The following is a 27,861-nucleotide window of genomic DNA, read 5'->3' as shown; positions in this document are numbered from 1 at the left end:
ATCGAAATCTGTTCCATGTTTGGGTCGGCCATTGGGAGGCTCAAAAATGCAAACAATTCCAAATTTCAGTGAAATCGGATAAAAAGTAAAGCTTTTATTGCCTTCAGACCCTTTATCGGCAGATGGGTCTATATGACAGCTATATCTAAATATAGACCGATCTGAACCATATTTACGTCAGATGTCGGAAGGTTTAAAATAATCAACACTTTTAAAATTTCAGCAAAATCGGGTAATAAAAAAAGCTTTTAAGGGCTTCAGACCCTTTATCAAGAGATCGGTCTATATGGTAGCTATATCTAAATATAGTCCGATCAGTTCCATATATGGGTCGGATATTGGGAGGCTTAAAACTGCGCACTATTCCAAATTTCAGCGAAATCGGATAAAAAATAAAGCTTTTATGGCCTTCAGACCCTTTATCGGGAGATCGGTCTATATGGCAGCTATATCTAAATTTGGACCGATCTAAACCGATGATGTCGGGAGGCTTAAAATAACCTACTGTTTTAAATTTCAGCGAAATCGGGTAATAAATAAAGCTTTTGTGGTCTTCAGACCCTTTATCGGGAGATCGGTCTATATGGCAGCTATATCTAAATTTGGATCGATCTAATCCATAATTACGTCAGATGTCGGGAGGCTTAAAATAACCCACTGTTTCAAATTTAATAAACTTTTATGGTCTTCAGACCCTTTATCAGGAGATTGGTCTATATGACAGCTATATCTAAATATAGTCCGATCTGAACCATATTTGGGTAAACTACTCACTGTTTCAAATTTTAGCAAAATCGGTGGAAAAATAATGTTTGTATGGGCATTAGACCCTTTATCGGAAAAACAGTCTATAAAGCAGCTATATCCAAATATGGTCCGACATGGCCCGTTCAAGAACTTAACCAGTGTGCCTCAAAAATACGTATCTGTGCCAAATTTCTGCTCAATGTCTTAATTTTTGAAGGCTCTAGAGTTATGACAACAGACGGACGGAGAGACGGACAGACACACGGACCTCGTTAAATCGTCTTAGAATTTTACGACGATCCGAAATATATACTTTGTAGGGTAGGAAACTGATATTTCGATGTGTTTCAAACGGAATGACCAAATGAATATACCCCCTATCCTACGGTGGTGGGTATGAAAAGAAAATTTTAAGTTAGGAATTCCGTGCTACTTTCAAAATCCTTAATTGTTTTCAATACCACTCCCCTATGTTGGTTCATGTCTGGTATTGTATCTCCACCTATTGTATCTCCGAACAAAGAAAATGCTTCAACGTCTTATCATTTCCCCGCCTGCCCTACACATCCTATCACTTGCCGCACCGATTTCAGAAACGCCAGTTCTCGGAGATGTGTGGTGCGATTGAAACAACATTTATGTGCTCCCTTATAGCAAAACGTATTTGATATCCAATTGTCGGACCAAGTGTTTGTGGGAACACCCCAACCTCCAAAACCCCCCTAAATCGGACATATTTACCGATCATGGCAATATGGGACTCAAATGAAAGGTATGTGCGAGTAAAATAAGAATCTTATATCCAAATGTGGGACAAAGTTTCTGGGGGTCCACCCCTTCCCCAAAACACCCCCCCACACGGGACTTATTAACTGGCCATGACAATATTGAGCTTAAATAAGAGGTATTTGAGTGTAGAATACTAATCTGATATCTAGATTTGGGACCACGTGTTTGAGGGGCCGCCCATCACCGAGAACATCCCCCAACGAAGACAAATTTACGACCATAGCAATATGGCACTCAAATGAAAGGTCCTTGGAAGTAAAGCACGTATCTGATATCAATGTTCGGGAAAAATATTTATGAGGCCACAAATAAGAGGTATTTTAGAATTGAACACGAATCTGATATATATATTTTCAAAGCCAAGTCACTAAACGGCCGTCCCATCCCCCAAAACACCCGCCAAACCGGTCATGTTAGCCGACTATGGAAAAATGGAGCTCAAATGATGGGTATTTGGGTGTAGACCATGAATCTGACATCAACATTCGGAACCAACTGTCTAGCGGACGTCCCACCACCATAACAACCCCCAAGTAGGATGTATTTGCTCACCAAGACAATTTGGGTCTTCAAGATAGTGGAGCTCGGTATTCATAGTTTTTAGGGCCCATACCCCAAACCGGCAAGCTTTTTCAATAAAGGGTTTAAGTGAATGGTATTTGGGATTAGAAAACCAATTTGATATCCAATGTTGAGGCCAATGGCAATATGGGCTTCAAATAAATGATATTTGAGAGCACCTTGCTGATATATTTTCAGGGCTTAGTGATTGGGGGACCACCCCACTCCCCAAAACACCTCTAAATCCGGCATATTTACTGACCAAGTCAATGTGGGTCTTAAATGAAAGGAATTGGGGGTAGAGCAAGACCAAGGGTAGAGCTTTCGGGACCAATTTTCTGGGGGTCTACCCCTTTCCCAAAATGCCCCACAAACAGCTATTTTTTACTGACCATCGCAATATGGGGCTTCAATAAAGGTGTTTGGGAGTAGAATACGAATGTGATATCCCATCATGTTTTGTGATTTTTGGGCGCGTGTAAATAACACTGTCTTGCACATGGTGAAAATGATTTGCCTTTTTCCTACGCAGCAGGACTATTCTCGGATACTACTTGTCATTGGAGTAATACGTACACTGATTTTATTTGTAATCCCTCCTACTCACCATCGTATTTGAATCAACGGCAAATAATGAATTAGAGAAAGTTCTTGAGAAGAAGAGACAACGGGAAACATATGTGTAAGCGTGTATGTCCTTTTTTCCAGGGAGCAAGTTCGATGTTTTTCTTCTTTAATTATACTCAGTATACTAAAAAAAATAGTTCTTCTTTTACTCTGACATGATGTGGCGTCATCCTCATCCTTTGAGCTTCACAAAGGAACATACAACACAATATCTCAAAGGCTGACTTGCCAGTCATCTTCGCCTTTGGTCTTCGTCCATTGTATGTGGGAGGTTTTTCTATTTTTTTTTTTTTGGGGGGATTTTCAAACTTTCAGCGGAAATGATGATCGTTTGCAAAAATTTTCTGCTGTTATTTTTTGTTTTCTTCGTTGAGCTTGGTCTTAGATTTTGAGAGATGGTTATGGTTGGGGATGTGAAGGAAAAAACCATATAAATTTGTCAAATCCGTTGAAATTTGTAAGTTTTCGCTGGCTACAGAACAGTAGTTGGTTGGGCTGGGTGGCAGCATAGAGGGTGGTTTGTCATTCTATTCCACGACATTGGCGGCTAGAGTGCCGCATCTCTTTGTTTGGGGTAAAATGGGAAGTTTATGCGATTTTATATTTTATCGCAACTATTAATCATAAATAAAACAAAACAAGAAAAAACATAAATATTTATTGCATATACACACATACTTATGTAGATATTTATTTTCATATCCCTAAGACTGGCTGTGGTGCATTAAGGCAAGCAAGGGGGAATTTTACGATTGTATTTGCCGACAATTCATAAATATAACGTAAGAGAACGCAAGGGAATATTAGAAAATTTCATGAAAACTTAAAGTTACAAAGTTAAGGGCGCCCCGGTAGCCGAGTTGGTAGCGTGCTTGGATTACCAGCGTAGGGGTCGCGGGTTCGATTCCCGGCAGAAGCATTGGTCTGTCGCTACTGTGGTCTCATAATGGACTTAAAATTGTCTAAGTGAGTCTGTAAAGGACTGTCACTCTAACCTAACCTAAAGTTACAAATCTTTAGGTCAACAGTAAGGAAAGCGTTCTCCTGGTTTCTTGGAGATTGATTTATTTCCAAATCGGTTTATTAGCCACCCAGCCCAACCAACTACCGACCTCCTGAAAATGTTCGCATTCGAGTTTCATTAACATGTTGTTGTCTTATGACATGTCACTTTTTGTATTCACGTGTAATTTAAAATGTTTGTCAAAATTCTCAATTTACATACGATTCACACCTGTATGTTAGTTTCGTATGACATAACCTAAAAATGTGAGCAAAAGCTGATTTCTTTATGCGTATAAATTGTTCAAGTTGTGAAAAAGCTGTTTAATCATGAAGTTGTGGAAACGAAAAAAGAACATGTACTATTTCAAAAGTGATTTTCAATTGTATCACACGACATGTACAAATCTACATAAGCTAAGTTTGACATATCACAAGACACTTACATACCGTGTAATATCGCCTTTAGAAGTTTGAACGTCAATGAAATGCATGACTTAAACCAGTCCATAGCCCGATCTCCAAAGATTTAAAGTGTAGAGCACTAAAAAGTCACGATTCTTAAGCGATTTCGCTTTGAATCGATCTCCAATGTGACTTCAAAAACACCTACAGAGCCTATTTCTTACCTAAATAAGTTAGAATTATTCATGTGGACTTTTTTATTGACTACCGACATTCATTGCAAGTAGGGTCATAGAAAGTGTCCATGATGTGTTGGGACAAAAAGACGGTAAACTAAGAAAAAGAGCGATTTCACTATGGTGGCCTTCTTGGGCTTTACATATTGCGAATTTTATGGTCATAAATCACCAGCTGAGTTCTGCTCTCAATGGCATGCAGTTTGCTTGATTTGCATTTTCTAAATATCCATTATTTTCTTGCCCGTGAAGGAAACTATTGTGTAATGCTCTTATATAGTGTCTTGGTAGTCTTAGCTTCCAAAATGTGTATCTTTTTTATTTCTTTTCTTTTTGCTGTAAATTTGTTTGTTTTTTTTCTTTTTCGGCAAAGCTGCTTGCTTTGAAGAAAAATAAAATAATTACCGACGCCTATAAGCTTGACATTTGCTGTCAAAATTAGTTGTCAATCCTCTTTGAGCTCCGTGCTGTTTTCTTTTCGACTATTCGACTCTAAATCGATTATTTGACTTTTTATTCAGTGAAAGTCGACTTCGACTTTTTTACACAAAAAGTCGATTAATCGATTAGTCGAAAGTCAGTGTTTTTTTCTCACTAAACGAACTAAATTGTGTTTTATTTAAACTGCAACAAATTTGTGTGTTATTTAAAAATAAAAGTGAGTTTAAGTTTCTTCGACATAAGGGGAACAGCATGCAATAGAAATTAGGCCAGAACAATGCTAAATACTAATGAAATTTCAAAGGAACATCATCACCTGCAGTAGTTAAACGAGTCATTCAGTCATTCTTATTGTTGTTGCTTGGTTGTGATAAAAGTGGAAAGAATTCCCCGCCCGCATGAAAAAACAAAGATAAAACCTAACTGAAAGAAAAATAAAATAATAATTAATATGCTTAGATTAAAAGTACGAAAAAAGTGTGAGAATTGAAATAATGTAACAAGTTTTGGATACCAAAAAAGTGCTTGGCGTAGAGATTAGCTTTATGCCAGCTAATTAAGGGTGAGGTAAACGCCAACTACAACCATTAACATCCCAATTTTAACTACACACTCCTCGCACATCATAATGACAAAAAAAAAGATTCACATACGCCCTCACACAAAGACACCTCTCAAATGTCCAGCCCGTTGGGTGTTTTTTTATGCATATGACGAAATCCAAAATTGGACAGAAAGAAGGAAAGAAAATATGATTAAAACATTTATGAGCGCTACAATTTTTTTGTGGTTGCTTGGTGGGTATGTTAATAGTATGACGGTGACAGCGGGGTTTGCTATTGTTTCTGTTGAGGTTCTAGGAGGGAAACTGGTGACAAAAAGGCACATAGGGAGTCATCGTTGACGCCACCATCTAAAGAATGGCGATATCCATAATTTACGCTTATTATTTGTGTGTGCAAAAAAAAAGTGCCCAAAGGAAGAAACCCATAAAACAATGGAGATATACGGCAACAGCAATAAAAAGCACAACAAATATGGCCATTTAGGAAAAAAATTTTTCCCTGGTATTTCATTTTCATGCAAATCACATATAAAAGTATTTGTTGTTTGCAGGGCCCGGCTTCAATTGATAGCAAACAACATGGAAATGTGGTAATAAGATGGCCACAACAGCGCTCTTTAGTGCAAGCCTAACTATTGAATTTTAAATGCACTTGAATGAGTGGGTGACTACCAATGTGGCTTGCATTGCTTAGCATGTAAGTGTTTCTCGATGCGATTGATGGGTGGTGGCGGCTAGTGCCACCCAATGTGGCCCAATGACTTTCTTTTGTAACCATACCAATTTAAGTTGACTATGGTTATGGCTTACTGTTTCCTTTCTGAATGTTTGTGACGTTTTCTTTCCACTTCAAATTATGGTTATGAAAAGCGATAGTAAGAAAGTGCTAAATGTGGCTGCTTTTGATGGACTCATGCGTACACAGTACGTTGTTTGCATTGAGAAATGAGGAAAACTTTTTTAAATGTTTGTAATGTAACCAGAACGAGTTAATCGATTATAAAAGTGGGCAAAGCTGTTTGCAGAAAAAGTTAGATAAACACCGATGCATTTGGTTGGGACACCCTAGGAATGTGATCGTAGACAATACAGACGCTAATATAGCACTTTTCTAACTCGAGAAAGATATTTTTATGAAAAAATTACTAAAATAGATTAAATCCGGCTATTTAAGAGGATAACCTACAAACAACACTTATCAAGCGTTAGAATGCAACTTCGCATCGAATGCAACACAGTCACCAAAGGTTTACCCCGTTCTTGTTGTTATGGGGCGCTGTGTCTTCATTTAAAGTTGGAACCGAATATGATCGTCAAATGTATCCAGAGTAATCTGTTTGTAAATTGAGTAAGATTAGCTGAAAGTTGAATCAGGATTGACTGATTACAGACGGGACACATTGGCGCTTATATCAGAAATATTGATTTGTGGACCGGTAAGTCGTAGTAGATTCACTTCATTGTTGTTGTTGTAGCCACATTTTATGTGACGGTCTTCGGACGGTGTAGAAATCCTGCAGGAGAAATCCTCCACTGAAAAAGCTTCAACTGGCAAGTTGAAACTGAAACTGCAGATGTTACCACGCCTTTCCCGCGTTTACTTGTCTCGCATCCCATCTTGGTTCGATTTGACGGCGCTCCAGTCACTTCTCTAAATGCGTAGCTCTGCATCACCTCGTTCGGATACTACAAAAAGGATGTTAGCTTCATTCAAATTGGGCGATTGAACGCTGAGGGAAGCTCGAAAAAATTCGAACTGAGACCTAAAATTTTCGACCACTTTGCAGCATTTGCAGCGAAGGACAGCCATTTGTACATTCATTATGAAATACAAAACCAAAATCAAATGAAAGCTGTCGGATGTCTAAAAAATCCTTCATAATACATGAAGATCTGAGGAGACAGCTAGTGGTCCCTGCTCACAGTCGGGACATACATCCTGCACGTTGCCATCAATCCTTGCTGTGTAGGAATTGTGGCGGCTGCATCTGCCGGGGATGTCGATTTCTTCAGTTGCAATAGGAGGCGATCGTTTTCCAAGGACCACATTAACCTGGCAGCTATTCACCGCATCTGCTACCGTGACTGCGTGAATGTTGTCTCACCCCCCTAGTAACGCTGGACCTCACGCTCTTCATCATGTAGATCTACCTTTAGGCTTCTGGGCGGTGAATACCTATCCACAAGATGATGATTTGGATGGCCTCTGCGATAACAGCCACGAAGGAATTGTTTACACAACATGTAACTATGTCTTCGCACGGGTAGGATTTTTGTCTCCTGATGGAGGTGGTTCACGTGAGAACTGAGGAGACAGCCCGTCATAGTTCGAAGAGCGGCATTGTGGCAGATCTGAATATAATTCCACTGCGTGTCACAAAGCTGACGTGACCATTCTGGCGACCAATTGCTTGGTACGTGATCAACAAGGTTTCTTTGTCAGCATCCCAAATGCTGCCGGCAAGTGACTAGAGGACCTTGTTTCTACTTTTGATTTTATCGCATGTGAGAAGAAGTTGTAAAATATGTAAGCAAGAATTTTGAGGCACATGATGGTCGGAATCGTTACTCCATCGTCTATCAAATTCAGCTGAAGATTTGGGGGCAGATATGTTCAGATTCTTTGCAGTGAAATAAACGGTTCGTTGAGGTAGACGTTTAATCTATCGCAGATGTCTGCAATAGGCGGAGGCCTTATGTCATGTTCGTACAATCGTTCGCATATGATACGATCTCTGTGCCATCTGGAGGCGGTGGAATGAAGGATAGATAGAGGTTAAACAGCGACGGAGATATTACCCCGCCTTGGGTAACTCCCTGTTTCACTCTACGATGCTTCAACTTCTTATCTCTAAATTCCATAAATAACTGGCTATAGATAATTCGCGACACAGCGTTTCAGGCCTGGCTGGAGGGACGTATTGGCGATGTCCTCAAATAGTTTGGCATGGCTGACCGTGTCGAATAGCTTCGATAGGTTAGTGCCGCGAGGATCGTCCTATCACATAACTTGGGTTGATGTTGTTGTTGTTGTAGCAGTTTGTTGTGTTCTATCTTACGCTTGCTTGATTCTTCTGAGTGTCAAGACCCAGGAACTCTGCGAATAAGATGGGGTGCGTCCACAGGGATCTGGGTCTGAGTCGAGTGGGTCTGACTGGGCAGTTAAACAGGTGACGTGTATCGTGTGGTCCCTAGTTACAATTGGGATATACATCTTGCACGCCGGCATCAAACCTTCCTCTGTAGGAGTTGAAGTGACTGCATCTGCCGGAACGTAATGAGCCAGAACTACTCTGGTTTGCCGGGGGAGGGCAAAATCCATGCTGATGCTCGGCGAATGAAAATAATCCAACGAGGATTGGGAGGAGTTGTCCCCCAAGCATATTGGCTACTGGTGAGAAATGGGAGATCGGTCTGAACCACTCCCCCTTACTAGAGTCATTTCCAGGTTTCAGTATCCTATGTCCCCATTATTAATTCAAGAGAATTTACCAAAAAACAGGATAACGAGTATCCGTGAATCATATTATATTTTATATCAAATTTATGTTCTCCGTCCAAAGCCCAACACGAATATTCAGGTTCAGCTTTATACAGAAGTCATCATGTTTTCTTACACTTTTTATGCAATATTATTCTAAGTAACTCTTGTCCCTATTATTTTTTCCACCACTATACATAGATATTTTGACCCAAAACAAAACCATTTTTGAATTGCTCCTTTTCAAAGTATTTTAATTTTGCTAAGAGACAAATATGTTTTTATCAATTTTTTTTCCTGTGCACTGGCAATTCTTATTTTGCAATATCTTATTCCAATAATAGGTAGTTATCTAGTGTTTTTATATTATCTACATTTTTTATATTATCTCATATTGCTGTACATATGTACATACATACGTATGCGTATATTACGTTGCTTGGTTGGTTCTCCTTGCGCATTTGTTATGCACATATATGAATTTGTATGTTTATCATATGCTCCAATTGCTTTGCTGAGCATAACAAATGATCTTTAAAATCGTCATCATGATTGTTTACAGAGATCAAATGTAAAGAAAACAACAACAAGAAATCAAAAAACAGATGCCCTGAGAACCGTGGCTGCCCGGCTCTGAGCAACAATATCGTGGGAATATCTTTGTGCCAACAAGAGAGCTAAAGAGAGCACTACATATTGGGACATTTTATTGTTGTATCTTTGATATTCTCCAAAGAATCATCCATATGTGTTTTGCCATAGGGAGAGAGGTGACGAGAGTATATTCAATGACTGATGTCTGTGTTCTCTGTATATATTTTATTTGTCATTAAGGCTATGAGCGACCGACCCATTGGTGGAGCTTAGTTCAGCACACTGTTGATTCAGTTAGTTTTGTGTAGTCTGCTACTTAAGGTACTCGTAAGTAAAAATTAGCGGAAAAAGGCGGCGAAAAAATAGAAACGTTCAGTGAAAAATGTATGAGTGATGAATACACGGTTGGTTCGCGCGGTACGCGGTGTGGTGTGGAGTTGTTGCTAGAGAGCAATTAAAAATAAATAACAAAAATAGCCATAGCCTAACTAAAGGCTGTTTGTGTTGAAAGAGGGCAGCGGTTTGAAGTTGGGTGGAGGGCGGTAAAGGCGTTCGATAATATATTTATGTACGCATTGCCTACTGTGCTACCCGTAAGCAACTTTATTCAGTCAACCAAACACCCACCTCATACGCCTGTGTCCTCCCTCCCCCTTCTTCCCCAGCCTTGTGTAGATCTTTAATTATTGCCGTCTCAGAATTTACCTTGCGTTTCCGTGTGTGTGTGCGCGTAGTCGTGGTGTTTTTTTTTTTTGGCCGTCGGTGATGATAATTACGAGCAACATATGGATTTTCGGTTTCATTGTTTTTTTGCTGTTTTCTTTTCGCTTGTTTTTTGTGGCGATGATGTGATGTTTGTGGGATATTTGTTTCGACTGCAGCATTTGGAAAATTCACAATACAAATAAGGCATTAAATTCTTTGAAGAAATTTGTTATAGTTTTCAGATGCCAACTAGCTGGTCTGCCATCAGCAAGCATTAGTGGAATCTATGCTATATTGCTGTGGGTGTTGTTCCTATTCACATTTGCCACACATTTTCTAAGCATGCCACCACTTGAGATCTGTGTTTGGAATTATAAAAAAAATACGATGTATGTACCTACATTTGTGTCTCTTTGCATTGTTGCATTGCACTTTATTTATGTTTGTGTGCCTTGAAACCCATTCACAAGTGTATAGCGTTGTTATTGGTTGTGTCAATGATATTTACTTATGTCGTAATCAGTGTTGCCACACAAATAAACAGTTTAAAAGCTGGTACTATATTCGCTTTTCGTTCGTCAGATTACTTTTTTAGAAAGCAGATTTCAAAAAAAAAAAACTGGCTGGTTTCAGTGGAATATTCCTTCATCACTAATAGGTAGTAAAAATTCAATACAATTGTTATTTTATCATTGCTATTTGTGTGGCGTTTCAAAAACGTAATCGCGAAAACATGGTTTTTTAACGGTGAAATACGAACATAGTATCAGCCATAAAATAGTAGATAAACATATTGAAAATTTAAACACAAAAAATATTATAGGTATTTTACTTATCATATTTTAGTATACTGGTTAGAATCACCGATGTTGTCGTTGTGGCCACATATTGATGTGGAGATGGCGATCCTCGTCAAGCTCCTGTAGGTGAGCAAACTCATGCCGGTCCAAAGGACCAATCGCTGCGGGAACAGGGTGGTCATTGGTTATTTAAAGGCACCAATAACCCGCCTTGTCATATCGAGCATCATAGGCACTCGGTATTTGTGTAAGAGCCGGTGTCGCCCGGCCTCCCACTGAGACTCTCCGCTCGATACCGCTGATTGTACGCGACAGCCGTTGCAGCTACTCCGTATGGAGCATTCCATTACCCGCAACCTGTGGACGTTCCCGGCAGCTCGCAGCTTTCCCGTGCCGATGTTCAATATAAATAGATGTATTAGGCACCTAGTAGGTGCAAAGATTAGAACTAAACGAAAAAAATTAAGAGAAGAGAAAATTTTGAAGCGAACGTAAAATGACTAATGAATTTGATTTGGCTAGTTTCAATCGGCTGTGTACATTTTTGCATTCGATATCTCCAATATTTCTAATAAAAAATATCGATATCGATACTACATTTTTGCATTCGATATCTCCAATATTTCTAATAAAAAATATCGATATCGATACTATCCTTAATTTCCCAACATCTATATTTCAAACGAAAATGAGAAGTTTAAATCAGAAGATCGATTTATATAAAAGCAATATGCACAAACCCAATGAAACCAAATTTAATTTTACTTTAAGTTTGTTGGAAGTCATGTAAGAAATCATTGTACAAAATTTTAGCCCAATCGGACGAAATTTTCGCGCTCTATAGACGCAATGAATCTTGTAAAACTCATTCAGTGTCGGATGTCTTATTTTTGTTAAATTTTGCAAACAATTGAACTTATCGATAGGGAAAATATTAATCGATATGTGGACAATAAATAAAATATCGATAGTGCCATCGATATTTTCGATGCAAAATTGAATAAAAAATAGTCATACATTTTTCAATTGTCCTTCTAATTGAGTATTTCAAGTATCTTTCTAATCGGGCCCATAACCTAATAAAGCTTCTTTATTAAATCACCCGCTATAACTTCTTGGACCAATAGATGGCGCCATTTTCATCCGATTAGGCTAACATTTTATGCAATTATTTTCATCATTTGCAACTGACTTTATTAAATTTGGGTTTAATCGGTCTATGCATTGATATTGCCTCTTTATAAACTGCTATCCTGATTTTACTTCTCATTTTCATTTTAAACATAGGTGATATAAAATTATCGATGGTATCGATACTATGATATTTATTTTTAGAAATATCGAAACCGATAGTTTGCTAGCTCTATCTCGAATGGATGTCAATGTAATATTGTTGTTACGTTTCTTTTATCGCTTTTTCTGAGTTAGAGTGTAATGCTGAGTTTACATGGCACATCTGACGTATGATCTGACGATGAATGATTACCTATCGATTACCGTTTACAAAAAAATGTTTGATCATTAATTGACAGATATTGAAAAACACCTTCTGTGACAAAATAAGGTTAAGAAATAAAAAGTAAAGTATGAAAAAATAAGTAAAATCAAAGAAAAGAAAAAATCAATGTACCGTTTTAGGCAAAAGCTGTAAACAAACGTAAATACGATGAGTACAATCATGATGTGCCATGCAAACTCGGCTTAAGAGTAAGAGTTTCATAAAAAGTGATGGATATAAACCTTAACGATAAATCACAATGGCTTATATTTTCCGTTTATTATTTCAGTTCCATCCAGTGCAATCCAGATGTACTTGATGGATGGGCTGGATAAAATTCCAGTGCAATCTTCTACCAGATAAAATTCTAGTGCAAAGTTGTACTGGTTAATTACCGATATCTTGGGATTAAATATAATAATAAACCATAAATTTTAACTGCACATATAGTGCTAAGAAAACATTGGAATTCTGGGGTTTCAAGAAAATATTAAAGTTTTGAGCCTAGCTGGCTCAAAAAAATTCCAGCTTAGGGCAAACTTTCGACTGCCTTTTTCAGCTTTTGGGGCTGTATGTTTTCAAGAAGTCTATTCATTATTAGTTAATGTTTACGTAATTAAATATAAAATCAAATAGCATAAATCAAATTACAGCTGTCAAAAAGGTCAACTTCGAAAAAGTGTGGACAGATTGCCGTATGTAAATTTCCTCACGAACATTGCGTCAAGGGTTTGATCGAAATCGGTTTAGAATTATATACAGCCCCCAAATATATGTTCGTCAGATTTGCAGTTATGTTGTTATTTTTCAACCGCATTTATTACAGTTTGAACATATTTGCTCAAAATTTGATACGGATTGTTTAATAAGCCATCCGAAAAAATCCGCTGAAGTCCTATATAATTTCGTAATTCTGTTTGTAACACATCGAAAAATAAGTCTGAGACCCCATACTTTATATATATTCCATACTTTATATATATTCTTGATCGCCATGCAATTTTAAATCGATCTAGCAATGTCCGTCTGTCCGTCTGTCTGTCGAATGCACGCTAACTTTCGAAGGAGGTAAGCTGGCCGCTTGAAATTCTGCACAAATACTTTTTTTAGTGTAGGTCGGTTGGGATTGTAAATGGGCCAAATCGATCCATGTTTTGATATAGCCGATCTTGGGTCTTGACCGATTTGACTGAAATTTTGCCCGTGGTGTTTTGGTATTACTTCCAACAACTGCGCTAAGTTTGGTTCAAATCGGTCTATGTTTGGATATAGCTGTCATATAAACCGATCTTGGGTCTTGACTTCTTGAGCCTCTAGAGGGCGCAATTTTTTATCCGAATTGACTGAAATTTTGCACATAGTGTTTTGGTATTATTGCAAATAACTGTGTTAAGTATGATTCAAATCGGTTCATAATCTGGTATAGCTGTCATATAAACCGATCTTGGGTCTTGACTTCTTGAGCCTCTAGAGGGCGCAATTCTCATCCGATTTGGCTGAAATTTTGCATGAGGTGTTTTGTTATGACTTCCAATAACTGTGTTAAGTATGGCTCACAATCGGTTCGCAACCTGATATAGCTGCCATATAAACCGAACTGGGATCTTGTCTTCTCGAGCCTCTCGATTTGGCTGAAATTTTGTGCCACGGCTACTCTCATGACCTTCAACATTCGTGTCTAATATGGTCTGAATCGATCAATAGCTTGATACAGCTCCCATATAAACCGATCCCCCGATTTTGCTTCTTAAGCCCCTACAAGGCGCAATTCTTATCCGAATGAACTGAAATATTACACAATAGCATATTCTTATTAAATATTCTTTGTTTGCCTAAAAAGAGATACTGCACATAGAAGACGACAAATGCGATGCATGGTGGAGGGTATATAAGATTCGGCCCGGCCGAAATTAGCACGCTCTTACTTTTTTTTCAATTTCTTAAAAGTCTGTCCAAGTTTGTGCTAAAAACACTTAAATGGCAACCCTGGCCTCAATATCGAGATAATGTTTTGGCCTTTTAGTTACAAATTCATTTGCAATCAAACAAATTTACCCACATACTTTACATACATCATATTTTGGCCATATGTATGACTGGTTGAATGGCTTACTGTGTGTTAGCAACATGGTCCATGGCCACTTTTTTAGCCAACTTCCTACCCCTACGCAAATGAGCCGGTTATTTTGAATGGAATTTGAAAAAAGTTATTTAGAATCAATAACGCACACGATATACGAAAAAATAAAAAGAAACGTAAACCAATAAAAGCAAAAAATTATATAACAAATCAAAAAGAAAAAAATACCCCAACTGTTTAATAATTAAAAAATAGAAAGAAAAACCAAAAATAAAACTTATATGTTCCTACATATATTTTATGCCCATTTCTTAATGAAATGCAAAGAAGAGAAAACGAAATCGCAAAAAAAAAAAAGAAATTTACAAGTTTAATCATTTTCTGTTCAATTTGCCTGAAACCGAATTTATTTGCCCCATTCGTTCAACTATCATAAATTTTGCTTAGCACAACAAAAATTACCTCATCTTTGTGACTGGGTCCATGAGCTTGTCCGCGACCGAGCTAGCGAGCGAACGAACGCGTGTGTCTGTGTCTGTGTGATATTGCGTTTTTTGTTTTTGTTCTTAATTTGCCTCTATGAAAAACAACATATGCTGATATTGTTTAATTTTTTTATGCTTAAATGTTTTTTTCTTCGGCCATTTTTGTTTAATTTCAAGTTTTTTTTTGGCATATAATTTCGTGAATTTTGTGCGTGTTTTATTATAGAAACCAAAAAAAAAACATAAAGAAACAACGACGTGTATTGCCATCGGAAACATAAAAATATTTATAATTTTTTTGTAAGTATTTTTTTTTCTATCTTTTAATTTTTTTTATTCTTATTATACTATTATTACTTTTGTTTTCTTGTCCATTTCAATGCTATGATGAATTTATGAATGATTCACTTAAAAACCAGAAAAAACGTATATTTGTTATAAATAAACGTGTATATGCAGATTAGTAGTAGTAGTGGTCACAATACAGTGTTCAGCAAAACAAAAACTACAAGTGTTAAAAATTGTATGGCAATCGCAAATTGCTGACCATAGACCTAAGTTCTTTGGAATACCAATAAACATCAAGGAAGGAGTGATAAATGTAGATGAGCAGTGTAACGGTATTCTGGAAGTAATTGCATATTTTTGACTTTGAATTCTCCAGATTGACTATTGTATTCTCTTAAAGGAACCTGCTGATTTAAATGGATCCTAACATTTGATCAGCTACACAAATTGTGGAATTAACCAAAAGTTTGTCGACAGTCCCTGAAGAATGTCTTTCAATGACAACCTCTTCTGTTGCCACTTTGTCTGTTGAAAAGTTTCCTGAGAAATCTATATCTACGTAGTTGAAGCTCTAGTCTTTTTTCACTTGGGAGTCATTAAACTGAAGAAATACCTTTTCTTTATTATAAAAAAAAAATATTATAAACAATTATTCTTTGACCACACTGTATATGTTTGGAAATGAAAATATTTTCAATAAGGCTTGATTTGCATATCAAGGCATACAACAGCATTTCTTTCGCATTGCCGAAATGCTTAAAATAAATAATGTGAGTTGGTGTAAACATAAACCAATGAGTCATTTTAAATTTCATAAGAAATTCCATTTAATCATTGGTCATGGATATTTGCATGCATACCCCCAAAAAAAAAAATCGCATGAGAAACGTAGCAGTTGTAGGGATTGGAGTTGGATTGATGTAGTGAATGGATGTTTACAAGATAATTCATTTATAATGGGAATAATATCAAACGAAATTTATGGAAAAAAAGATAAAAATAGCCGAAGAGAGTAGTTCATTCGAAAGTCGTTCGTTTGCCATTAAGAGAGAAAAATATTTAAAAAGTTTTTGCAAATGAGAGCATGCAAATTTTTTACTGGCAAATGATTACTGGAAAAGTACCCGAACATACCTAATGTTACTCAGAAAATGGTAAACAAACAACAGCCAATTGAATATTACCATCTGTTTCAATTTATCGCGCGTCGACAAGTCACTGACCGGCACCCTTCTACCGTTTAAGGTTAATCGTTAAGAGAAGATAAAAGCATATATTTGCAAAAAACAAATTCCGTCAATAAGAAGAATAAGATTAAGAGTGTTCGTGTACACAAAAATGTCCACAAATTTGCCCACATTTTTACCCGAAGTTCCTGGCGTACTTAATTGGCCAGCAGAAGAGTGCGTGAGAAATTTGCCTGCAATTGTTTTCTGAAAAAAGGCGCGAACAGACCTATTGTAAGCGTAGAATGAGAAACCGTCTCTAAAACTTACTGCTGGTGTGCCTCTGCTAATACCAAGCCCCTATGGCGAATACGTTTTATAAAACAACCGTTAATATTTAATAATCATACGCTACCATTCACTTTAAAGGGCAGTGCCAATTATTGATAAGCAATTTATTTTTTTCAAAAATTGTTAAAGGGGTAAAATTTTGCAAAAGAAACAAACTGTCGATAAACTTGGTTAACCCGAAGCCTTTTTTTTCGTGAGTTGGTCTGGTTCTCTGGCTTACCTATTCCATTTTGCAAAGAAAATCTCCCATCATTGAGCTTGTCTGGAAAGGCAAAAAAATAAAAAATAAACTTTTATAGGTTTTTTGCAAAGCCATTCTTTGAAAGCATTGGATTTAAATGATCTCGAGCTAGTATATGTTCTATTGCTGATATTTTTATCTGTTCTAATTTACAGAATTTTGTTGTCAACATCCAATAGTCTAAGGTCCATTAACGATATAGCCGCCATATAAACGAATACACAGCTCGTCTTCTTAAGTTTTAATGATACGCCTAATTGAACTGCAAGTTATTCACCTAAAAACCAAGACAATTTTTGTATTATGTTGGTAGAATCAATGGGAATGGGTTCCCGAATTTCGGCCTGTCCACACCTTGTTTATGTTGACATCAAAGCAGATTTTCTTTGCATTGTTTCGTAAAAGAATCTCATAAAATTCCCTTAAGCCCTTTCATGGATATATACATACATACATTGTTATTCTTTCCTATCAAAACATTAATGATCCTCACAAAAAAAAAAAACTATAAATGGAAAGAAATTCCCGAAAAACTATTTTAAATGCGTGCTCAAATAGAAATCTGCAAAATCCCCCACACTTACTTATCACATTAATTTTCTTATCACTGTTGACACTGTAGATTGATGGCATCGTGTCTTCCGTATGTCTTTCAAATGCTACAAAATTCGAGTTTGAAAAAATTTGTTTTCTAATCCATATTTTTCAGTATAAAAATCAAGAAAAAGAAAGCTTCAAATCCCTATGGATTTGACATTGGCATTGTTCTGTACGTCTCTAAATATCCCTCCAAACATTTGGAAGTGATTTTCTCACTCCCTCCCAGAATAGTCACTTTTTAGGTCCTTTTGTATGATAGTTTGTAGAGATTTCAAGATTTACAACAATAAAATACATTACTGTCGGAATTCTATCATTCATGTTTCACTAATTAGTTTCTCATAATCAGCTGTTATTGCTACAAATTTAAAAATAGATTGTTTGTTGTTGTTTTGGACGATAACTCAAAAAACCCCACACAAGAGAATGTATGTTTACTTAACCTTCTGCAATGAAGAAAGGCCGGTAGCACAGAGGGATAGCATACGCCTCACAATCATAAGGTTGGCTGTTCAAATCCCAGTCAAGGAAAATCATTGCAAATAAAATCTTCGACTATTAATCTTGATTTGAAAAAGAAATAAAAAATAAGCCTCACTCTAAAAGGTAAAAAGAAACATTAGGCAAATAAAAATATATTTTTATTAATGATGTTGATTGTCGAATTTTAAACTTTTTTTAGTCCCTATTTAGTCACTCATGGGTATATATCGCCAAATGGCACGTTTTCTACCGTACCGAAATTCGAGTAAAAAATTATATCGCCTGAGATTGTTTTCAACTTCCTGGAGTGCAGATTTAGTGACTCGTACGATAGAAAATGTTTGCAGGGATATTCCATATATTTTTACAAATTCACCATCAATTTGTGTGAGTATGAGTGTGCGTGTAGTAGGTATCCATGTCTCTTGTCAAAGTAGACCAAGATAAACATAGATATGCAGGCAGATATACATGCCGCCATACAAATTTGGACATTAAGAAGGTATTTTTAATTTATTTTCACCCATCACTGCTCGAAATGCAGAGAATAGATGCCAGGTAATGAGAAATAGGAAAGGTTTAAATATTTTGTGAGATTTTTTCGAGTACTGGGGCACAAGCAGCATTTGAGGGCAGCTCATCTTTTACAAAATCATCCTGCGTTTTTGTAAAACTTTTTCCTTGCACGGCTTTGGTTTTTAAAATTCTTAAAAAAGGATGCGATTTTTTTACCCAACATCGAAGGTGGTTTTTAATTTTGCTATTCCGTTTTGGTCGTCGTTAAAATCTAATACGATCTAGCCATGACCGCCCGTCTGTCTGTTGAAATCACGCTACAGTTTTTAAAAATAGGGGTATTAAGCTGAAACTTTGCACAGTTCTTTTTTTTTTGTCCATAAGCAGGTTAAGTTCGAAGATGGGTTATATCGGACTATAGACCGATCCGCCGATTTAGGGTCTTAGGCGCATAAAAGCAAAATTTTTTATCCGATTTCGCTGAAATTTAAGACGATGAGTTGTATTAGCCCACTCGACATTGAAATCAGTTTTGCCCAAATCGGTCCAGATTTGGACATGGCTGCCATATAGACCGATCTCTCGACTTAAGGTCTTGGGTGATTTCGTCATCTAAAGGCAAAAAAAAAACCATAGAAAATGTTTTTCCAATAAAAAATGCCTTATTACCGACTCTCGTATAAAGCATAGCTTTCAATTTCATTACATTTAAACAGTAAACATTTTTTGTTTGGACTACATACGATTTAACATAATTTTTATATGAACAGCATAATTATAAGTCTTATCTAAATGGTTCACAGCCCTCACACGTGCACTTCACATAAATTCATATCTCAAGTATTCCAACACCTCTTTCTCGTGTTCTAGCCAATAATTTCCAAATAGAAAATGTTGCAGCAACAAAGTTAAGCAAAAAAGAAAAACCCAAACACTTGTAACCACAAAATGTTGATGCATTTTAGACTTAAAAGACGCCTCCGCCTATAATCAGTGAAATACCACATATCTATCAATGCCTTTGGTTGTCTGTCCGTCCAGTTCACTGTTGTTTATACTTCCAGAAATGTATACCCAAAAATGTTTGGTATTGAAGAAATAAGTTGGGAGTATATGTATGCATGCTACTAAATGGGGCAAAAATTAGGCAGAAATAGACGCTAATGTGCTTGTTTCTTAGAAAAAGCCAATTATACATAAAAAAAATTTTAAAATAGATAGGAAGCCCTGATGATGTGAATGAACAATTGATATGGAATGTGCATCATCAATACCTTACCAATATTTTTTTTCAAACCAACTTGAAAAATATTTTCAAAAATCGACTTTTTGAAATTTACAAAACTTCTTTGAAAATATTTCTCTGCCTTTTGAAAAAAACTAGCCGAACCGGGCCCGCTCCGCTTCGCCTTTTTTTACCACTCTAATATCTTTTTAGGTTGGGGACACTTCGCCCTGAATGCGGATATATTGGGTTGCCCAAAAAGTAATTGCGGATTTTTTAAAAGAAAGTAAATACATTTTTAATAAAACTTAGAATGAACTTTAATCAAATATACTTTTTTTACACTTTTTTTTCTAAAGCAAGCTAAAAGTAACAGCTGATAACTGACAGAAGAAAGAATGCAATTACAGAGTCACAAGCTGTGAAAAAATTTGTCAACGCCGACTATATGAAAAATCCGTAATTACTTTTTGGTCAACCCAATAGAATTCGTGCCATTGTAGCCCTCTTAATATTGGCGACATTTGCGAGGCACAATGCCACGCATGGTCATTTAAAAAATGTTCCTCAAAGAGGTGTCGCACTGTGGGACGCCGTTCGGACTCGGCTATAAAAAAAGGTCCCTTATCATTGAGTTAAACTTGAATCGGAAAGCACTCATTGATGTGTGAGAAGTTCATGGTGTTTTTAAAAATTAGAATAATGTGAAGTGCTCTTTAGCGGAGGGATGGTACCTCAGACATTTCAACTCAAATATGGATATCAAATTCGTGCTGCACTTCCAAATCCCTTTAAATTAAGCCCCATATTACCATGGACGGTAATTATGAACTGTTTGAAGGGTGTTTCGAGGCTGGGGCGGCCACCGGCACTTTGCACTGAAAATAGATATCAAATTCGTTCCTTCTCCTCCCGATATCTAAAATTTTAAGAATATCGGTTCAGCCAAGCATCATATAGTCAGAATGGGTCTAATGGCGCTTTTGAGGGGTGGCGTGACCTCCTATACTTCGATCTGGTTTTGTATGGCAGATTCGAAATCTACTTCCGACTACCTTTCATTTGAGCCCCATATTGAAACAAACGTCCAATATGTCTGTTTGGGGGAGTTTTGGGGTTGGGGCGACACGATGGGTACTTAGACTCAAATTTTAATACCATATTCCTATTCTACTCTCCAATACCTTTCATTTGATACCTGACCGATCGGTCCACTTTTGATTTTGGGTTATGTTTTTGGCATAAGGAGGAGGGTCCGTCCCTCTTCCGATATCGAAAATTATATAGCCTGTGTTTCCTTCCAGGCCAACCTACGCAACATGCGAAAATTTCGAGAAAATTGTTTCTGCCGTTTTTCAGTCTGTACGGAACAAACAAACCGAGTTCCATATATCCGTGATTGGCTAATGTGCCCATTTTGGGCGTTTTTATGGGGGTGGGGTGACCCCCTATACTTCGACATGAATTTGTATGCCAGATTCGTTATCTACTCCCGCATAGTTTTCATTTGATACCCATATTGTCCTTATCGATGCACTTTTGATTTTGGGTGGTGTTTTTGGGGTAACGGTGGAGGATCCGCCCCCTTCCGTTATCAAAAAATTATAAAGCCCATTCATACTTCCTGACCATATTCGTAATCTACTCCCGAATACCTTTCATTTGAGTCTCATATTGTCATGATCGTCAAATAAACCTATTTTAAGGACTTACTTGGACCCATTATTTATTATGAAATTCGTACTCCACTTTTGAATATCTTCATTTGAATCCCATATTTTCCCGATCGGTCCACTTTTATTTTTAGGTAGTACTTTTGGGGTAAGGGGGGCGGGGGGGTCCGCCCCCTCCCGATATCAAAAAATTATCTAGCCTATGTTTCCTTCCAGACCAACCTACACAATCTGTGAAAATTTCAAGGTAAACCGACAAACAAACAAACAAACACAAATTTAATTGAAATTTGGGACAGTGAGTTATGTTTGGCTCTTCGGCATTTTTCTGAAGCTTGATCCAAATCGGTCGGGATTTGGATATAGCTGCCATATAGACCGATATAAAAGGCGCATTTATAATCCGATTTCACTGAAATTTGACCCAGCGACTTATGTTAGGCTTTTCGACATCCTTGTCCGGGGTTCAGATCAGTTTATTTTTAGATATAGCTACTAAAAAGATCAATATTTTGTTATACAAAATTGAACAATGACTTGTACTAATAGTATTTGGTCCAAATCGGAACATATTTCCATATAGCTGCTATGGGGCATAAATTATGCATTTTTACCGGATTTTGACGAAAGGTGGTTAACATATATACCCGAGGTGTTAGGTATTAAGTTCGGCCTTGCCATTTTACTTGTTTCAAAAATATTTATAAATATTTTCGAAAAATCGTGAGATTTTCATACCGACCACCGAAGGATGGGGTCATTCATTTTGTCTTTCCGTTTGTAGGTTATTTTAGGTTGAAAAGAGGGTGCGGATATAAATCCGTCCCATGCCACTGTGGACATACACCTTAGCCGGTAATCTTTTTTTTGTGCGCTCTAAATACTAAAAAGTAACCTCGAAAATGAAAATTCAAGTCAGGAATTCCGTGTTGCTTACAAAATTAAATCAAAATTTTCCATACCACGCCCTTTAGTGTTTTGTTTTTCTGGCATTGTGTCCCCACCTAAGTGCCGGTGTGTGTTAGACGCCAAAGTCGGGCAATGACATAGGAAATGCTCCAACGCCTCGTCTTCTCACAATCCCGATCTCCCCATAGGATTTTCGTCGTCCTGCCGACCGTTTCGCTGTTCCATCCTCTTAACTCGCACTGCGTTGACCCGAAAAGCAATGGGTTTACCCGTTGTTGGCGTCTGTCCTCTGGTCTTCACTGCCAAATTTGGGGCCTATTTTCATTTTCAATTTGCACCGCAAATGTTTGAGGCCCACTGTCATGGCGCCGTATTTAACAGTAGCGTACAAATTTGATATTATTGTTTGGGTCTGGTCCGGGCGACCTACCGACCACCAAACCGTCATATAGGTCGACCGGGACTATATTGAAAATAATACGAAGGTTTCAAAATCAATTTGCATTGTTTCTTGCACAGTAGAAAATTAGCTAAACCGGTGCTGAATAATTTTTGTATTCGATCTATGACAGGAAGAAGATAAATTTTACAAACCAGTATTTCTCCTGAATTATAAGTGCTGTCAAGATTTGATATTTTTATTTGGCATTTTGATACGGCAAAAATTCACACCCAGAAAACATAATTAATTATTTTTTTTTAATAAATTGGCGTCAAATAATGCTGACGCCATGGTGCTGTGGTTTGTTAAGGAACTTGTTTGTCTAGAATATTTTAAATTAAACAATATTGTTGGAACTGGGATTTCGTTCTTTTTATCAAATCTACTTAGGGGGTGAGACAAGTAAATTTCTCCAAGTGGTCAGTCAGTCTTTTGCACTTACTCTCAAATTTTTAACAAGCTTCGAGATGTCGTCCTTTACTTGTTTTTCCATTGATGTTATGATTTTCCCTGAATAGTAAATTGTTCTCCTATACTTACAACATGATATTGGGGAGACCACACATAAAGTTTGCTACATTAGACGAGCTACTTGCTTATGTACCACATCATTTTTAAGAGGAATACCATATTTGCGGCGTCTAACAAAAAATCAAGCTTTAATTTTCAAACATGTTAGTTAGATTCGTAAGAACTCAAACAGCTAAATTAACCAAATATGTATATTGAATTTGTTTTTGTCATTTTATTGCATTATACAGCTGGAATTTTGAAAATGTTTTTCATTTCAATTATCAATTTGTTTAATAAAATTATCTATAACACGGCAATGATCTTTCGGAATGTATGTATGTATGTCAGGGACGTAGCCAGGATTTTATTGGTAGGGGGTGTGTGTCCACACAGAACTATAAAAGAATAATAAGTATGTACACACGCTAACATTCAAAAAAATTTGAATTTTTGTGGTGGCTCGGACTCTATAGACTTCCACCCCACTCACCTGGGTACGTCCCTGATGTATGTATGTGTTGATGATTAGATTTCAAACAAGTTTCATATGATTTTCAGCAAAACCCCAACCAACGGCTTATTGATATTTGCGGACAAAGTGACGTCATTTCCCGCTGATAGTAGTTTATTAGCGCCAAACATGAACAGGGAAAAAATCCAAATGAAATCAAATGTTGTGTGTCTGTCGATGCAATTTAAATCTACTTCAAAAGTTGTCGTTTTTGTTTTTTTCGTTTAACTTTTAAGAAAAAGTGGGCGTAAAACAATCTCTCAACATTCATTCAGATCACAATTCACTATCAACTAGTCAGTCAGTTGGTCGTTCGATCCATCAATTGATCTCTACCGCTGCCGGCCATCAAAAACTATTTCTTTTATATTTTTCTTCCCCAACAATGTGTCTTCTTTTCATATAAATTTAGCCCTGAGCGCTAGTGATTTTTGTTTTTATTTGCAAAGATGATTACAGTGTGAATGTGGGGTCACAAGGGAGAGTTTTGTAATTTGTCCAAAATGATCAGAGGAGAATAACACATGCATACACTCAAATATACTCGATGAGATAAATTATCATACATCTTCCATATTGGACAGTTCTCCACATAACAGCATCGGCTGCCTTTTACAGAAATCGCCGTAAAGTCTTAATTTGGTTGTTTTGTTTTTGGTTTTTCTTATTTTTGTTTATAGAAGAGAATATTTGGGGAGAGAATTTATACATATTAACTGGTGTGGGTGAGAACAATATGTCAAATTGCGCTATACTGAGAGTAAGGTTGTCAGAGATGGGAGTTGCTGGTTTCAATGGTTTTGAATCTGGAGAATTCTTACAAAAATGTAAAATTAAATATGAACAAGGGCTATTGCACACATTTTTTAAAAAGATTTTTGTATTTTTAATTATTTGTATTTACTTGTATAACATAAATAATAATATATATGCAAACCAACTGTAAAATAAATAATCATGTTCGAGGTCTTAGTTTGTGGGTGGTTTAGTCTTTATTTTCCCAATATTTCGCAATTTTTTTCAAAGAGTACTTAACTACCAAAGAGTACTAACATACCAATTAACTCTGATAAATGTTTACTTTAGAATTAGCCAAGTCTGTTATAACAATTATATTATAATCTCTTCAATAGTTTACACCACACTTTTCTTTAACAAGTTTTCTATACAGATATCGAGAGTTTAATCGTTGTTCATTAATTAAATGACTTCGAATTCCATTTTTTTTATACCCACCACCGAAGAATGGGGGTATATTCATTTTGTCATTCCGTTTGCAACACATCGAAATATCCATTTCCGACCCTATAAAGTGTATATATTCTTGATCAACGTAAAATTCTAAGAAAATCTTGCCATGTCCGTCCGTCCGTCTGTCTGTCTGGTGAAATCACGCTACAGTCTTTAAAAATAGAGATATTAAGCTGAAACTTTGCACAGATTCTCTTTTTGTCCATAAGCAGGTTAAGTTTGAAGATGGGCTATATCGGACTATATCTTTATATATAGGGTCTTAGGCCTATAAAAGCCACATTTACTATCCGATTTTGCAGAAATTTGGGACGGTAAGTTGTGTTAAGCCACTCGACATCCTTTTTCAATTTGGCCCAGATCGGTCCAAATTTGGGCATAGCTGCTATATAGACCGATCCGTTGATTTAGGCTCCTAGGTCCACAAAAGGCACATTTATTGTCCGATTTTGCCAAAATTTGGGACAGAGTGTTGTGTTAGGCCCTTCGACATCCTTCTTTAATTTGGCCTGGATCGGTCCAGATTTAGATATAGCTGCCATATAGACCGATATCTCGATTTAAAGTCTTGGCCCCATAAAAGGTGCATTTATAATCCGATTTCACTGAAATTTGACACAGTGACTTATGGTTCAGATCAGTTTATTTTTAGATATAGCTACTAAGAAGTCCAATATTTTGTTATACACAATTGAACAATGACTTGTACTTATTAGAACATATTTCGATAAAGCTGCTATGGGACATAAGGTATGAATTTTTCACCGGATTTTGACGAAAGGTGGTTTACATATAAGCCCGAGGTAGTGGGTATCCAAAGTTCGGCCCGGCTGAACTTAACGCCTTTTTTACTTGTATGAAAACTCAACTCCCCATTACTTTCCATCCCTGTGTTATGTTTATTTCTCTCAGCTTCGCACTTGATTTTTGCACCATGTTTTGTTATAAATTGATAAGTGTTCACCTCGACAATGAGCTTGCACAAACATCCACCAGAATCACATCTACAAGGCATACCGTGTCGCTTTTCACCACTCTTTTTTTTATTGAAGATACTTGTTTTCAAGTGAGTCTCATTTGCAATAAATTTCATTTAAATGATGAACAATTTTTTTTATTTTTCACAGTTGGGGTATCTGCTAGTCCAACTGACCGTCTCTATAAACATCATGGGCAATGTGACAACATTTATAAACAAACACATTTAAATAAAAGTGAAAAGTGGAGAATATTAGTTATTCAATTAAAAAATTGAAACTGTTTTCGCTACTCCCCCTTTGTGTCTCTCCCCTTGTTGTAGCAACTCTGTCTCACTCTATTAAGAGCAATAAATGTATGCAAGATGACACTTACGAGGCCAGTGCTTAAGCGAATAATTATGGACAAGTGACTGTATATGTATATGTGCTTGTCGAAAGACATACATACATATTCTTTGCTCATGTTTGATGATGCCACTTTAACATTTAGTTATCATTGTTGAAAAATAGATGAATTGTATCTGCTCAAATGTAGAAGTAATACTCACAATCAAGAAGTTTTTATGTGCCTGTATTCTTTATTGTAAATGGATTCGTTTTTGCATTCCTTACTTTTTGTATGCATGACGAATATAACCATCTCTCCCTCTTTTTAAGTGCGTTTGAAAGGAAACTTGCAAATGTAGTGTCCTCCTATGTATACTTTTTTGCCATCAAGCAACTATTATTATGGATAATAGATTGATTGCTGAATAAAATCATTTGTTGCCTTCTGCATATCTCTGCTGCTTTTGATATTTCCATTAATTTATTATCTTCACAGTTCATTTGTTCTTTTTGTTTGCTTTTTCTCATCTAAAAATATCCATCCAAGTCTTGTGTACACTCTTGTTCTAGGTTTCTTTTTGTAATTTCATAGACGGATCAGTGGCACCATAGAGATTGTCTGATGGCTGAATCATTTTTACCACAGACACCACCCCAAAATACAGTGAGGGGTAAACAAAATTGTTTACGATCCATTTTTCAAATGCTTCTAAAATGAATCTCTGTAGATACCTATTTTATAACCAATAATGCTTCTTTGGGTTGTATGTGGTGTTTTTTTCGTTCAGCTGAGAGCTACCGGGCGTCTACAGTTTGCGGATAGTGAAATGCTTCGTATACGGAGTAGCTGCAATTGCAGTCGCAGACAATAAGCGATTTTAAGTGGAGGGTCTCAGAGGCCTGGCGGTACTGGCTCTTGTTCAAATAAAGGGTGATTTTTTTGAGGTTAGGATTTTCATGCATTAGTATTTGACAGATCACGTGGGATTTCAGACATGGTGTCAAAGAGAAAGATGCTCAGTATGCTTTGACATTTCATCATGAATAGACTTAGTAACGAGCAACGCTTGCAAATCATTGAATTTTATTACCAAAATCAGTGTTCGGTTCGAAATGTGTTCATTCACCGTAACGTTGCGTCCAACAGCATCTTTGAAAAAATACGGTCCAATGATTCCACCAGCGTACAAACCACACCAAACAGTGCATTTTTCGGGATGCATGGGCAGTTCTTGAACGGCTTCTGGTTGCTCTTCACTCCAAATGCGGCAATTTTGCTTAATTACGTAGCCATTCAACCAGAAATGAGCCTCATCGCTGAACAAAATTTGTCAAAATTTGAACACATTTCGAACCGAACACTGATTTT

The 27,861-nt window shown here is 36.8% G+C and overlaps 1 protein-coding gene across 5 annotated transcripts in view; it reads left to right on the top strand.

Annotated features, from left to right (window-relative positions):
* Positions 1-4,936: 4,936 nt before the first annotated feature.
* The window catches only part of LOC106084433 (talin-2), a 96,351-nt gene continuing 73,426 nt past the window's right edge, over positions 4,937-27,861 (top strand). Inside the window, exon 1 of one of the 5 annotated variants that reach the window (XM_059361661.1) lies at positions 4,937-5,025. The gene's annotated coding sequence lies outside the window, so the exon portion shown is untranslated. Of the gene's footprint in view, positions 5,026-14,682; positions 15,317-27,861 lie in introns of those variants that run through there. The other 4 variants (XM_059361675.1, XM_059361673.1, XM_059361667.1 and 1 more) reach the window with 4 other exon arrangements.

This window comes from Stomoxys calcitrans, chromosome 1 (genome assembly GCF_963082655.1).
Source record: "Stomoxys calcitrans chromosome 1, idStoCalc2.1, whole genome shotgun sequence".
NCBI classification, from domain to species: domain Eukaryota; kingdom Metazoa; phylum Arthropoda; class Insecta; order Diptera; family Muscidae; genus Stomoxys; species Stomoxys calcitrans.
The sequence above is the reverse complement of the archived record's forward strand: the minus strand, read 5'-3'. Positions and strand labels throughout refer to the sequence as shown.